We start from the raw sequence: 17119 nt of genomic DNA, 5'->3' as shown, positions 1-17119 counted from the left end.
TAATAAGTGCCATGATGCCGTGTGTGTGTGTGTGTCTGTTGTTGGTTTTTGTTTATTTCGTCTGTCTATGATTCTTTATGTTTGCGTTTGCGTTTGTTTTGAATTCTCATTCAAAAAAAAAAAAAAATGAAATGAATAAGAATCAATCGATCGCGATTCATTCTGGTTTTGTTTTTTTTTACAACATTGCACGCATGTCTGCGTACGGTGTTTGATTTTTTTTTCTCGTTTTCTCATGAATTTCGGTGAATATATATACACACAAACACACGCAGACACACTGAAAGAAACTGGCAAAAAATATTTCACATTATTCCGGCATATAAATTGTACGATGGTTTTTTTCTAGTTTTAGAATTTCAGAATGACGCCTAGCGTCATACTGACAAGTTCGTGTGTTTGATTCTCCAGAATTGATTATGTGTGGATTTAAAGATGAAAAAACAACAACAGCAACAACAACAACGAATCAACGATTCTATTTTCAAATTAATTTAAAATGAAATTCAATTTAAATTCTGTTCATCATTAGAAAAAAAAAATTCACACACAGAACAACAAAATTTTACTTAACATTGAATTTTGTTTACATTTTTCGCTGTGTTTTTTTTTGTATTTAGAAATTCATTTGTAACAGGTACTATGACGACGAAGACGACAAAATCAATGAATTTTTCGGTAAGTTTTTTCTTTCTGTATTCTGTTCCGGTCTTTTTTGTTTTCTAAAAATTTGACTTTTCTGGTTTATTCAACCTGATGATGATGATAGAGAATCCGAAAAAAATGAAACGCGCGCGCCAAATTAAATGTAGAACAAAAACAAACAAACACTGAACGCGATAACCTAGAATTTTAATTTTTAATATAATACATACAAAACACACACACACACACAAACAATCGAGGAATATTCTTCATCATAAAATAAACATTCACACACATTGCACAACTATGCTGACTAATTCAAGAATTTTTTTGTTGTTGTTCGTTTCTCTTCTTTCCAGGGTTTTTCATCATTATAATTACAAAGAAATTTGAAAATTTTTTCGCCGTTGTAGCAGCATCAGCAGCAACTGCAACAGCGTGTGACGCCCAAAATATTCAAATTCTGTAAAAATTTTTGCTTGAATCTTTATTTCAACAACAACGACAACAACAACGACGACGATCATCATCATCATCATTTGTGCTTTTTGTTATTGTGACTGCCAAAAAAAAATGTTAATGTTTTGAATACGGTGCCAAAATAATAAAATTTTTTTTTCAAAAAAAAAACAACCAAAACAATGTGAATGATGTGTTGAACACAACGACGATCAAAATATCATCATCATCATCATCGTCTCTTTTTTATTTGAAAAGAAAAATCATCATTTCAACTTTGTTGTTGTTATGATTTGTTAAATTTAGATTTTTTGCTATTACTACTACTACTATTACTACTGCGGTGGCTGTTGTTGATTTAAAAAATGAATTCATCATCATCATCACCAGCAGTATTCATGGAAGAATGAATAAAATAAGAAAATCAAGAAAAGTTTTCACAAAATTTTCAAGAAAAAAAAATTGTAACAATCTTGATGACAACCACAACATCAACAACAACAACAATAACAACAACAACAAAAGGATTCCAAACATTCGAAATCTTCTTTTTTTTGTTGTCTGGCTAATGATGATGAATTCATAATGATCATAAGAAAAAATTTTTTTTTTTAACACTTTTTGTGCCTGTGTTTCTGTTTTGAGTGGACTGTGTGTGTGTGTGTGTGTGTGTGCATGTGTTTGTGTTTTTCAATTTGTTTATGGTTGGTTTTTCTGTTTTCAATTCCGTTGTTATTCTGATTCATTCGAAATTTCAATTTTTTTTTTAATTAACCGACCAAAAAAAAAATCATCATTACCGACTGAAATAAAACGAAGTAGAATCATCTTCGTCATCATCATCATCATTTCAATAATCAACTTTTTTCTTTTCCAGTAAGTTTCATTTTTGAATTTTTTTTTCTGGTTCACTTTAAATGAAATGAAATATAATTCTGATTATAATTAACTGAAACATTTATATCACTTTTTTCTCTGAGCTAGTGCAAGAATCGTTTTATTTGAGTGTGTGTGTGTGTGTATGTGTGTGAATTCTTCATGTCCCAAGAGAACAGTGTCTGTCTGAATCGGTTAGTTGGTTGAGAATCGTGTAATCATTATTTGTTTATTAGTGGTAAATATTCCTTATGGAATTTTTTTTTATTCCACCGATTCACATACAGTTTTTTTCCAGATTTTAATTTAGTTCACACACACACACACACACACACACACACACACACACACACACACACACACACACACACACGAAAAAACAACAACTAGCGGCAACAAACAAAAAAAAATAATAACCCGTAGAATATTAGCAGCAACAAATATAAAGAGAGTGAATGAATGGAAAAAAAAATTAGACATCACTCATAAAAATGTATTTAAAGAACGAGAGAGAGAGAGAGAGAAAGAATTTATTCCATTTAGCAATAATTATATGGACGACACGAAAAAAAAGACGAAAATTTCATTTTGGTTTATTATCATTATCATTATTATCTAGTTATGATGACGATGATGGGCGAAAAAAGCCAAAGACAAAGAAAGAGAGAATGGAATGTCATTGAAAACCTGATCCAATTTCAGGTTGATTTCCAAACAAACAAACAAAACAACCATATTTTTATGGCTTGTACAATATATCGATGATGATGATGATGATGATGATGAAAATTCTAAATTTTCATTTCAAAACCAACGGTAAATAAAATTCATTCATTGTCGTTCATTTTCATCATTTGATGTGTGTTTTTTTTTTGTTTTTTTGTTCAATAACGTGGTTTATGACATTATTTAGTTAGTTGACATCGCAGTCTTTTTTTTCATTTCTTTTAATGTTTTCATTTATTTCTTCAATTTCCTTTGGTTTTTATGATTGTTTACGAATTTAATAATAATAATAAATAATAAATAATAATGAAAATGAAAGAAAATGAGAAAAAAAACTTTTATTACAATCCATAATATTATTAAATGAAAATCATCATCATCATCCAGTCAAGAATAACTGAGAATCTTCTTATATGAATATTCTAGAAACTTAATTAAACAAAATGACAACAATTTTCCTCTCATTTCTTTTATTCGTTTCCACCACAATGAAAGAAAATTGTCATCTGTAGACAACAGCCACAACAGTTTTTCTTTTCATACTGCTACTACTTTTCTTTTGGGCAATAAACATTTGACTTTTTCATCCGTGTGCATGAAATACAATACACACACACACACACACACACACACACGAGTAATGAAATAATTGAGAAAATAAAAATAACCCTTTTTTACATTGATCGAAATTGGGTTGAGAGAGAGAGAAAGAAAGACATTGAAAGTTACCAGGAATATGATATGATGATGTATTAATTCAATTGTCAATTTACATATTGACATTTGTTTTTTGAAAATACAATTTTTCCGGAAAAAAAAATTTTCGAAATATTTCTAAAATTAATTTTCTTTTTATGAATAACCATAATTTTATTGTTAGCCCACAAAAAAAATTTTCCATAATGGAAAAAAAATTCCACAGAAAAATGTTCATCAAATTATTCTAGCTGATTATCATTGACCATTCATTCGATAATGATGATTTTTTTGTTGTTCCTCAAGATAAAGAATTTTGAAACTTTTGTTCCATATTCTTTTTCTCGGTGTTTCATTCGTTTTCAAGTGTTTACCGTGTTTAGATGTGTGAAAATTCAAAAATGGCTAGAAACTATTATCGCCTATTACGACGTAAAATGGTTTCATACATTTTAAATCATTGGCTATTAGTTGATCCATCTGGCCGTCTAATTAGATCAATGTATCTGGTGAATCTGATTGGCTATAATTCGATTGAAAATATTCACCGTTGTCATTATGATCGAAAACGTTTAAAACGAATAATTTTCTGCATATTTTTCATACAAACAATTTTCTTGATTCGTTTAACAGCGACGATTGTATTACCATTCGATTTTATAGCCACAACTATATTGCCATTATTTGGTTCGCAACCAAATTATCGTATATATTCATTTGCTATACTCGTTCTTGTCGTTAGTTTTCTAATCATGTGTAAGCACATTTGGTCTCTTTTTTGTAAAACTCTTTGATTTGATTTCCGTTTTCCACTTCCATTTCCTTTGTTTTACCTACTAGTCATTAATTATATGAAAATCTTTACAAATCAACAAAAAACGACGATAATATTTGAACCAATCATTAGTTTCCATTTGGAATATGAAAAATTTTATCATCAACCAAAACAACAACGACGACTACGACGACAACAATTTCGTAATGATTATCGTTATTTTCAATCATTTCGTTGTCATTGTATGATAGTCAATGTATCATTAGCATTGTTACAATCATCAATAATTTTGTTTCCATCAATTTTGATTTCAAATTCTATATTTAATTTTACATTTTATTCAATGATAATCGGTCATGCCACCGGCCATATCGCCGGTTTCATGATCAAATGGTTTTTATGGGAATCATTTCAAAACATTTCGTCTATTCAGATTTATTCATTCGGTACTATTGCATCACAATTTTATATCCAGATGATTGTATGGTGGAAATTACAATATCGCCGGCTTTATAGACACTTCATAATGAAACGAATGGATTATTATCGAATATTTCGTAATCGTATGGTCTTTAGAAAGGATTCATTCATCTTCCATCGACAATTGACATTAATTAATCAACAAATTATGCAAGTTTCGCTGCAAACATCAACGATTATCTATACATTTTATTCATTATTTACAATTACGTTGAATTTAGTATTTTATCTATTAGTCGATTGCCAAATGGATTCATTTCTTTTCTATGTTTCTTTTGTAATATTCTGTTTTTCATTCGTCATTTCTGGAACATTTTTCACATCATGGGCATTATTGAATCAATATTCACGACAATTGATTAAGATTGTTCGATTTTATCTTTACAATAATTGGATAAAATTCAATCATCATCATCATCATCGCAATGCTTTGTTTCAATTTAAAATGATTGAATTACATGATCAATTGAATGATAATCTGATCGGTTTTCGTTGTGGCAATTTATTCACGTTTACACATTACACGAATTTCCGTTTTATGATTAAATTCATATTCAATGTATTTATTTTCATGAATCTATTTCAGAATTATATTAGATTTATTCGTTCATGAGAACTGAAAAACAAGAAGTAAACTAAATTAATCCAATAATTTTAGTTGTTGTTGTTGTCTTTGTTAGAGATTTTTTTCTTGGTGTCTTTTTTTACTTGTTTGAGGCGAGAGAGAAACATTGAAAGTTACCAGGAATATGATCGATTAATTTATTTGTCAATTTACATATTGTTAACTGTTTTTTTTCTTGTTTTTGGCAAAATGTTTTTTTTTGAAAACACAATATTTCTGAAAAAAAATTTCGAAATATTTCCAAAGTTAATTTTGCCTTTATGAATAACGATAATTTTATTGTTAGCAAAAAAAACTTTCATTATGAAAAAAAATTTCCACAGAAAAATGTTCATTAAATTATTCTAGCTGATCATCATCGGTCACCGATTCGATAATGACAATTTTTATTGCTATTCCTCAGAACAAAGAATATGAAACCCTTTTTTACATTAAGAGAAAAAGACATTAAAGTTTAACAAGATATGATCTATGAATTTGTTTGTCAATTCACATATTCGAAATATTTCTGAACTTGGTTTTCCTTCAATTACTAACGATAATTTTATTGTTAGCACAAAAAAACTTTACATAATGAAAGAATTTTACTGAAAAATGTTCATCAAATGATTTTTACCGAATCAATCTTTTTTTTGCTGTTCCTCAGAATAAAGAATTTTGAAACTTTTGTTCCAAATTCTTTTCCTCGGTGTTTCATTTGTTTTCAAGTGTTTACCGTGTTTAGATGCGTGAAAATTCAAAAATGGCTAGAAACTATTATCGCATATTACGTAAAATGGTTTCAAACATTTTAAATCATTGGCTATTAGTTAATCCATCTGGCCGTCTAATTAGATCAATGTATCTGGTGAATCTGATCGGTTACAATTCCATTGAAAATATTTACCGTTGTCATTATGATCGAAAACGTTTAAAACGAATAATTTTCTGCATATTTTTCCTCCATACTATTTTCTCGTTTCGTTTAACAGCGACGATTTTATTACCATTTGATTTTATCGTTACAACAATAATACCATTAATTGGTTCCGAACCAAATTATCGTATATATTCATTAGCGATACTTGTTCTTATCGTTAGTTTTCTAATAATGTGTAAGCACATTCAGTCTCTTTTTCTTTTCTTTTTTCAAAAAACTCTCTGATTTGATTTTCGTTTTACACTTCCATTTCTTTTGTCTTACCTGCTAGTCATGGACTATATGAAAATCTTTACAAATAAACAAAAAACGGCAATAATGTTTAAACCGATCATTCGTTTTCATTTGGAATATGAAAAATTTTATCATCAACCTAAACAACAACGACGAAGACGGAAACAATGTCGTAATGATTATTGTTATTTTCAATCATTTCGTGGTCATTGTATGATACTCAACGCATCATTAACATTGTATCAATTGTCAATAATTTTGTTTCCATCAGTTTTGGTTACGGATTCTATATTAAACATTACATTTTATTATATGAAAATTGTTCATACTATCACCTTCGGTTTCATGATCAAATGGTTTTTATGGGAATCATTTCAAAACATTTCGTCTATTCAGATTTATTCATTCGGTTCTATTGTATCACAATATCATATCCATATGATTGTATGGTGGAAATTACGATATCGCCGTCTTTATAGACAATTCATAATGAAACGAATGGATTATTATCGAATATTTCGTAATTATAGCCATATTGTCTTCATACGTGATTCATTCATCTTTCATCGACAATTAACATCGATTAATCAAGAAATTATACAAGTTTCGCTGCAATTATCAAAGATTTTCCATATATTTTATTCATTTACTACAATTATGTTGAATTTATTATTTTATCTATTAATCGATTGCCGAATGGATTCATTTCTTTTCTATGTTTCTTTAGGAATATTCTGTTTTGCAATCGTCCTTTCTGGAATATTTTACACATCATGGGCATTATTGAATCAATATTCACGACAATTGATTAAGATTGTTCGATTTTATCTTTACAATAATTGGATAAAATTTAATCATCATCATCGCAATGCTTTGTTTCAATTTAAAATGATTGAATTACATGATCAATTGAATGATAATCGGATCGGTTTTCGTTGCGGCAATTTATTCACGTTTACACATAACACGAATTTCCGTTTTTTGATTAAATTCATATTCAATGTATTTATCTTTATGAATCTATTTCAAAATTATATTAGATTTACTCGATCTTGAGAAATGAAAAACGAGAATTAAATTAAATTAATCCAATGATTTTAGTTGTTGTTGTCAGAGATTCTTTCTGATTTTTTTTTCTTGGCGTCTTTTTTTGCTTGTGTTAAGAGAGAGAGAGAGAGAGAGAGAAAATCTTTTTTCATGTTTTCGACATTTGTAATTGAATAATTTGCATAATTCTGATTACTAATCTGGTTAGCTGAGTTGGATTCTTTTTCTGGAAACAAAACAAAAAAAAATTATTTTTCGCTTTAATGAAATTCTAGATTTCTTGATTCTTATTCATCAACAGTCTTTTATATTTGATTATTCAATTCAATCAACGATCAATGTAACGATTGACAAAGTTAACATTATTATTCTGTGGATTTTACTAGAATTCAAATACAGAAAAAAAAAGAATTTATGGATTCAATTTGCTTGCCCCCGCAATTTTTTTTTCTTCTGTGAATATCAATGAGAATCTGAATTAATTTTTCTCACTTTTCTTTTCTTTTCGTTTCGTTTATTCTATTCACCATTTTTGATTTCTGTCACATACGCATGTTTCATTCATGATTTGTATCAGAATTTCTTTTTTATTTTTATTTTTTGCATCTCATTTCATTTTCTGACTCGACAGAATTAGAGAGAAAATCTTTTGGTAAATGTTTCACAATGAATATCATGGATCAATGTTTGCCGTTGTTGTTGTTTTTTGATTTGCTTACTGTTCAGACACAATTTTCAATTTGTTTGCATGCTCGTTCACCAACGCTGATGATGATGATGATGATGATGTGATTTAATGAAATAAATGTTGCTAGGGTTATCGATTTTTTTTTCTGTTGGTTCAATATTGTGTGTGTGTGTGTGTATTCTGTGAATCTGGTACACAACGGTTTTTTTTCCTGTTCCTGTTTTCGTTTTAACAATTCCCAAATATTATTATTACACGAAACCAAAATTCGTGTAATGAATGAATGAGAAACCAGCTGTCATCATCATCATCATCATTGTCGTCGTTGTTGTTCTTTGATTGGATATCGGAAAAAAAACTCGACTATTTCGACCAGAACGATGATGTTAATAGAAAAAAAACATTTGGACAAACAAATCTGAAAAGGAAGTGAAACGATTCTTTGAGATTCGATAGAATAACAGAAAAAAAGTTTTCCGTTTGTCATGTGTGTGTGTGTGTGTGTGATTCTGAATTGAGAATTGGGTTTTTTTCCCAAACGGTCATTTTCAATTCAACACTATGTCGGCAACGACAATTGTTTCATTTCATCAAAAAAAAAAAAAAAAAGAAATCCGTTTCCGTCCGTTTGATTTCAAGAAAAAAAAAACAAAAAGAAAAACGATTGAGTGAATTTGCAAGAAAAAAAAACAGAAAAATTCCAATTCCGATTCTAATGATGACAATGAAACTGACAAATAACAACAGCCATTTTCTTCCATTCTCTCACTGCTTAAGCCTTTTTTTCATTCATTTACCATTGAAAAAAATTCACAGAATTGATCTATGATCATTGTGTGTTTGTGTGTGTGTGTGTGTATGTTTTCGTGGTATCCATTAAGAAAGAAATATTTTTCCACAACAAAAAAATGGTGATAATTTTTTTTTTGTTTGCTGCTGATGCTGCTTTTATTATTTCAACAATTTTTGCTTGGATGATTTTTATTACATTGATGATGATGATAGTGATGGGTTAGGAAAAAAAATACATCATTGCCATGATGATGATGATGATGATTATGATGACTTGAATTTGATTCCTGCTGTGTCATTATTTATGGCTATCTGTTGTCGTCGTTGTTGTTGTTTGATCATTTCTTTTGTTTGTTTGAAGTATTATTGTTTGCTTTTTGGATCATCATCAGAAAAAAAAATGAAAAATAGATCTACATTGACATGGATCCATCATTTCAGTATACTAATCTATCTGCTGCTTCTTCACTGTCATGTCATCTATGTGTGTGTGTTTGCGTGCATGTTTTTTTTTCTTGTTTCTTGTATCCATATGTGTGACCCTGTGTACCATGTTGAATATTATTGCCGCATCATTTATTCAAACTATAATGAAAACCATGATCAATTCTATGGAAACATTGAAACGGAAAAAAAAGAAGAAAATGAAAATGAAAAAAAAAATTTCAGCCGAAAAAAAAATTCATTTTTCCATTCGATTCGATTTCATTGTTATCGATAAAACTATTGTGCATGGAAATGGTCATGATGATGATCAAAATCAATATTTGTGTTGTTTCAAAAACAAATTCTAGATCAGATCTATTAGATTCGGAAATTTTTTATTTGCTTTTTTTTTGATATTGCCAACAAAAAAAAATTAATTGATACGTAAAACACAGCTGGTTCACGTTGAATTCTCTCTCTCTCTCTCTTTTTTAGCTGAACGGATTGATTATGATGATGATGATGATGAAGAATAATAAAAATAAAAAATATTCTCAATCATCATTCTTTAGATTGATTCGGGTTTTTTTTCCACTTTTTGTGAACGAAAAAAAAAAATGAAAATAAAAGCCAAGAAAAAAAAATCTATGATTTATGGATGAACGGATGAATGGTTAGGTTGTCCATCGATGGTGGTGGTAGTTTGGGTTCTGTCTAAAAAGGATCCTCGGGTATTTTTTTTTTCGGTGTGTATGTTTTGATGGTGGTGGCTTGGTGATCGTCGTGGTTTTCAAGCCTGCGAGAATCTAAATGTGTGTGTGTGCTATGAATGATGAAGAAAAAGTTTCCATTTCCATCTTTGTGCGTGTATGTGTGATAGAAAGAAAGAGAGGGAGAGAGAGAAAAAAAAACAATGGACAAACAAACAAAAATACACATACAGAATTCTAACCAGAAAAAAAACAAGAGAGAGGGAGAAAGAATATTTGTATGTTAGAAAAGACTAAGAATTTTTTTCTTCATTTTTTCTCATTTTTTCTTGAATTCCTAGTGAAACACGAATAAATAAATGAATGAATGAATGAAAAATAATGAATTTGGAACCTTTTATTTTTGGTTATTGGCCATATCTCTTTTGGTGATTCTAAATATTTGTCCATTTTATTCTGTTCACACACACACACAAACACACATGGAGAGAGAAAATTGTCTTTTGGTCAGATTCTAGAATCTAGATTCTATTTTTATCATTTTTTTCTGGTCATCGATAATTATGTATTGGAAAAAAAATATTGTCGCCATGTTTGATTTGAAATTTTGACTAACTTTTTTATTGTTTTTTTTCAGCCGCTACTAAATATGTAGCGTGTATGTGTGTGTGTGTCTTGTTTAGTTTAGACAAAATGGACAGAGAAAATTCATGTATTTTTTTCCAGTAGCCAACGATTCCTTCTTTGGATACAATCACGATTCAAGTGGATTCTTGATGTTTTTTTTCTGGTTGTTATTCTGGCTTTGACTTTTTTTTCTCTCTCTCTCACAATTCAAACAAACAAACAAACATGTACATGGGAAAATATGGAAAATACTTTGTCACTGTTTTTTTTTTGTTCGCATCATTTTTTTTTTGTTCAACATCATCAATTGTAATTATGATAACTTGGTTTGCCAGTCAGCATGATGAGTCGTTCAAGTGGACGAACGAGAGAGAGAGAGAGAGAATTGTTTTTGTTTCTTTTTTTTCTGTTCGTTTTATGAGAGAAAAAAAGAAATAGTGAAATATTTGTTAATCTAGATAATTGGCTATTGGTGATTTTTTTTCTGATCTGTCACATTGATTATGATATAGTGGCGGTGTCCATTGGACAATCATCATCATCATTTTTAATTTTGCTTATTTTAACAAACAACAACAACAACAACAGCTACATTTGTGTGTTATTCACTAAATTCTTTACTGATTCTGTGAATACTTGCTTACACGATTCTGATGTGTGTATGTGTGTGTGTGTGTGATGACAAGCGAAAAATAATTTCTCGTTTTTCTTTGTTTGTTTGTTTCATATAAATGACACAATTGTTACAATATAAAAAAAAACAACAACGACCAGAAAAAAAATTGATTGTCAAAAACATAATCCCAGAAAACAAGAAATATTTTGGACCATTCATATATATATATTGATTTTGATTAATAATCAAATTGTGAACCTCCCCCCACACATGCACTAATATAGTCAATTTTACAACCAATAAACAATTTATTTAATTGCCAGGCTGTCTGATTATCTGATTGAATCATTACTTTTTGTTTGAAAAATGAAACAAAAAAAAATCTCAATCTACCGATTAATGAGATTCATTTTGTGATGTGAAAATTTTGTTTGTCATTATTTCAGACACATTTTCATTCATTCATTTTATTCAAATGTCAAATGAATGGCTTCTTTTAAAAATTGATTTAAATTGAAAAAGATTGATACAAGAGACAAAACACACGCACACTTTTCTTCGATTTGTGTTTGTTCTGCAATTGAAAACGCGACATTTGTATAACAAACAAAAAAAAAAGACGAGAAGGCAAACATCACAGAAAGACTTGGAGACAAGATAATTTGAAATGAAACTTTTTTTTTGTTGGTGTAGGAAATAACTGAAATGGTGAAGAAAAACAAAAAAAAAACCAAGTGAATTGTTTATGTGTCCGTTTGTATCGTTTTTTTTTTTTTTTGTTTTGGCTGTGTGGCTTTGTTTTTGTTTTTCGGAAACTTTACGATTAAAAATTTTTTTTGTTTTGTTTTGTTTGCTTGTATTGTGTGTGTGTGTGTGTGAAAGAGTTAAGTGAAACATTGTGTGTGTGTGTGTGTGTCTGCCTTGGCAGCCGACATTCAGAATATTCTTCTTCTTCTTTGTTTATAACTTACAGTAAGAATTTTTTTTTCTCCTTTCTCTCTTACCAAGAATGAGGAGATTTTTAGAGATTTTCGCTTGGCTCTTTACTATCTTCATTATCTCACTCATCGTCGTTAACTATATATATAAATCTTGATGTATCACTAAAACAAACTTTTAACTTTCAATGATCGGATGTTGTTGTTCACCAACAAAGTGAATAAATGAATGAATGAATGAATGAACCCGAATTTTTCTATGTTTGGTTCATTTTTCAAACAAAATAAATTGATCAAGTCAAGAAAAAAGAGATAGGAATCAGCGCCCATTTTTGTTTTCATTCAGTTTCTGAACATCATCATCATCATCACGAATGAGAAATCAATTAGAAAAATTGATTTTTTTTTTGCTCTCTCGATATGAATCGGTCATTTTGAATCAGTACCCTACCCGTTGATCAAGTTACCGAAATAACAATAAAATAATGGAACTGAAGTGAATCGATTACTTTTATTGATTGATTCATTTATCAATTGTTGAAATTGTACATTTTTTTTCGTTTGATTGAAAAATTATTATTATTATCATTATAACAAGATGATGATAAATTATTGACCATCATCATCATCATCTCATCACTACCTCCATTACCACTACTACTTTTCTACTGTGTGTATAGATGTTTCATATGTATAGAAATGAATGGTTATTGTTTTACAATCTGAAAAATTCTAATTCTAATCTATACCATAATAATAACATTAAGCACATTGAATGTGTTCAATATTGGACATTCAATTGATTTAGTGATAATTTTGCCGCTTCATAAAAGTTTCCTATGATGATGTTGATGATGATGTCATTGACATTTTTATACTGCCATATAAAAATACTGTAAATGATTCCCATCACGTTCATAACAATCATGACAATCATTTTTTTTTTCATTCAATTTTTTTTTCCAATTCTGATTCTGTGATTGTTTGATTTTTTTTCACATCTCTTGGGCTAGTCATGTGAATTTAGATTTTAGCATTTATCCGGTATTTGTTTTTACATTTTCATTTTTTTTCATGAAAAAAAACTCAATGTTTTGAAATTTGATTCGAAAAAAACCGTGCATCATTGTGTGTGTGATCGAATAATGTTTTTAACCGGCTTTGATGAAATTTAAACAAACAAAAAAAAATTTGTCCAATCAAAAACGAAAAACAAATCTTCCCCACATTTCAGTGGTATATTGGTGTTTTTTTTGTAAAAAAATGTCGGAAATGTCCAAAATGAACGATTGAAACAATGGATAAAAACTAAACAATTTCCATTAAATCAATACATTTGCGATTAGAAAAAAAACTGGACAACGATGACGATTAGTTTTTTCCCGTTGGCCAAAATTTTGTTGTTGTTGTTGTTGTTGTCGATGTTCAATTTGACATTTACATGGACAATAAAAAAAATTGATAGATGCACTTAAACAAACAAACAAGCTCGTATGAAAAACTAAAAACAAAATATCATGAATGAATGAATCACATGACGAGAATTTGGTCGATACAATAAGAATATTTTCTATTTGCTTAAAATTTATTCTTTTTTTTCGTATTGAATTCTGTTTACCAGAGAAAGAGAGAAATTCTGTTTTTTTCCCTTCAAATGTACCACATGTTTTCTTCTCATATTTCAAAAGCTGTCGATCAAATCACAAATCGAATCGATTTATTGTGTGTTTAAATCGAATCCGATCATAGTGAATACAGAACACGGAATAAAAACCACAACAAGAAAAAGAAATCACATTTTGATTTCAATGTTTGGCTGTTGTTATTTTATTTTTTTTTCTCCCGAAAACAAAAAATCATTGTTGAGCAGAATCAGTATCACTAGATCACATTGGATCAGATGATGAAATGTGATCCAGTGTGATTTTGGATAAAATCAATTATCATTTTTTATTCTTGACTTGAAATTGTTTTTAATCATTATCATCTGATGATGATGATTATCGTTTGATCAAATTTCCCATTTTTTTTGCCTCACATATAGCTACCCAATGAGGTTAGCTTCACTGCATTGCATTTTTTTTGTTTCACCATTATTGTGGTGGCTCATATTTTTTTTTCTCCAGTTTCCATGGGAAAATTTTGTATGGAATTTCTGTGTGTGTGTGTGTGTGAGGGGAAAAAGGCAGCAGAAGAAAAAATTCGAGAATCTTTTCGCTTGTTTCAAGTTTCTTTTCACAATTTATTATGTAAATTAATTTTTTTTTCTGTTTGGTCGAATATTTGTGTGAGATTATTATCATGTGTAATTGTTCTACTTACAGCAACATAACCATAACATTTTATGATGATGTTTGTTTGTCAGTCAATTCAGCAAAAAAAAAAAGAAAAAAAAGAAATTCTTCTGCAGACAAACCAAATTCTTGAATAAGGCTAATTGGTTTTTTTTTGTTCCAGAGGGACAGAAATTTATATTTCCTTTTTCTAGTTCTTAAATAAGTTGCTTGTTCAGTGTGTGTGTGGCTGTTTTTTTTCTGTTGTCGAAATCAAAATGAAACTAGCAAGATAACAGACAGACCATACAAATAGTGGTAGATTGAATTCTAAATTGGCTTTAATTTCTTTATATTCCACTTTTTTTTATTGCTGTACACACTGTATACAGCAATAATGCAATTTCCTGTGAGTTTTAGAATTAGAAAATTAAGACACAGAAAAAAAAGAAAGAATGAAAGAAAACGCGAATAGAATGTTCATGAATTCATTTTGTGTCTGTGCGATTTGTTGAAGAAAATCAAAGATTTTTTTGAGATCAGAGATTATCATTTTTACAATGATTTATGTTTTTTGTTTCTTAAATTTAGAAAAAAATGGGAAAAAATTCCGATTCTTTTTTTTCTTCGTTATAAAAAAAATAAAATTTCCATCATCATCATCATCATCATTAGAGAATCATTAAACTTTAATCTTTTGAATGAATGAATTTTTTTTTCCTCTTTTCATGTCTGACTTTTTGTCATGTCAAATTCTACGTTCAATTTGGTTATAATATTATCATCATTATCATCATTCATTCATTGTTTTTTCTTATTCACATTACCATTATAATGTGTATATGCATGATGCGGTTATCATCATTTACAATCATCGACCCAATATAACTGATGTTAATGATGATGACGATGATGAAAATGTCATCACACACACACTCACACTGATGATGATGATCTTTTTTATTTTTTGTTGCTGTTATGTGTGTGTACTAGGAAACTAGAACAAAAAAAAACGAAACAAAGTGTAAAAAAGCTACACAGCAACCAACAGTGTGGTCTTTTTTTTTACTCGAGAAAATTCATTGGAAAAACAACAACAGAAAAATAATTGACACACAGAGTGAGTTATTCTGTATGATAGATAAGATAGATGGATGGATGGATGGATCAAGTGAGAAAAAAAAACTTAATTAGTTTTTCATCTTCATTCGTCAATTCGTGTGGTCGATAATCATTGTCAATTTTTTTTTGTGATTTAATGCTCCAAAAAGTGGTTCGTTTTTGTTGTTGTTGTCTCTGTTGTTATTCACATCATCATGATGATGATGATATTTGAGATACATGTCATCATGTAATGAGCGCGTGCTCAATAACCAAAATTGTTGATTTTTTTTTTAAAAAAAAGAAACAATTTTTATTCATTTTGAAAAAAAAATTAAAATTTTGAAATCAAAAGAAAAAATGAAAAATTAAATTTTTTTCCGTCCCCCAAAAAAAAAAAAATGCAAATCCAGTTATCCAATCATTCAGATGGATGTTTCTTTACGTTTTTGTTGGTTGTTGTTGACTTTTTTTTGATGATCCGATGGTTGATTATTACAACGGCGACAATAATCATCATTCGATAATCTTGATGCACCAGTTGGTAATACGGGATGAATATTACGGCCCGAAATTTGATTCGATGAATCATCATGATTCGTGTTGTTGGTGTTTGTATTGTCCACATAACGTAAACAACAAAAAATGAAACAAATTAAAAAAAACATGAATAAAGTGATACAAATCAAAAAGATGATGATCTTTTCATCAATCATCAGATTTGGACCGAAAATTGATTTTTCCGTATCATCTAATAAATCCGTTGCATTTAGATGGTGGACAAAACGAACCATTTTTGAATTTTTATTCAAATTACCAATATCTTGATTGATTGTAGAAAGCTGACAAGCAAATGAATGATTATTTGCCATTTTTTTTCACTCTCATTATTGAATTATCAGTCACAAGAACCAAAAGAAGAAAACCGGTTTTTTTTCTTCTGTGAAAATTACCGGTGAAAAAAAAGGTGGAGCCAAAAATTTTGTTTTCGATATCGATGTAATCGATACAGATTGAATGAACAACAATCGATTGTTTTTTGATTTTCAAAAATTACTACTGCTACCATCACAACCACCGTCAAAAAAAAAAAAAAAATGCAAAACAAACTTCAAATGCAGATGTATGATTTATATATCGTATAGTTTTGTTTCTCTGGTTGTGTGTAAAATCGATTCTGTGACTTTTTTTTATTTTTTTTTTCATTTCAGAATTTTTATTCGATTCCATTGGTTTAGAAAAAAACTAGAATTATAATCGGGAAAAATTTTTTTTGTCATTTGTAACAATTTTTTCATTATGGTTTTCTCTTTCTCGTTCTGTCATCGATCCATTTAATGATAATGACTTCTGTGTGTTTGTTATTCTTTATTTTTCATGTCATTTACACCGTTTTTATTTTGTTTATCTGCCCATAATGACATGATCATCATGATCATCATAATCATAAAATTCCACATGTACCA

The 17119-nt window shown here is 29.0% G+C and overlaps 1 protein-coding gene across 14 annotated transcripts in view; it reads left to right on the top strand.

The window, feature by feature from the left end:
• The window catches only part of Ca-alpha1D (Ca[2+]-channel protein alpha[[1]] subunit D), a 42748-nt gene that overhangs the window by 505 nt on the left and 25124 nt on the right, over positions 1-17119 (top strand). For 12 of the 14 annotated variants that reach the window (XR_012832496.1, XM_075735394.1, XM_075735393.1 and 9 more), the window contains exons 1-2: positions 362-678; positions 1005-1980. The gene's annotated coding sequence lies outside the window, so the exon portion shown is untranslated. Of the gene's footprint in view, positions 1-361; positions 679-1004; positions 1981-17119 lie in introns of those variants that run through there. The other 2 variants (XM_075735390.1, XM_075735391.1) reach the window with 2 other exon arrangements.

Source organism: Dermatophagoides farinae, chromosome 1 (genome assembly GCF_024713945.1).
Source record: "Dermatophagoides farinae isolate YC_2012a chromosome 1, ASM2471394v1, whole genome shotgun sequence".
Classification (NCBI taxonomy): Eukaryota; Metazoa; Arthropoda; class Arachnida; order Sarcoptiformes; family Pyroglyphidae; genus Dermatophagoides; species Dermatophagoides farinae.
This window is presented reverse-complemented; position numbering and strand designations above follow the sequence as displayed.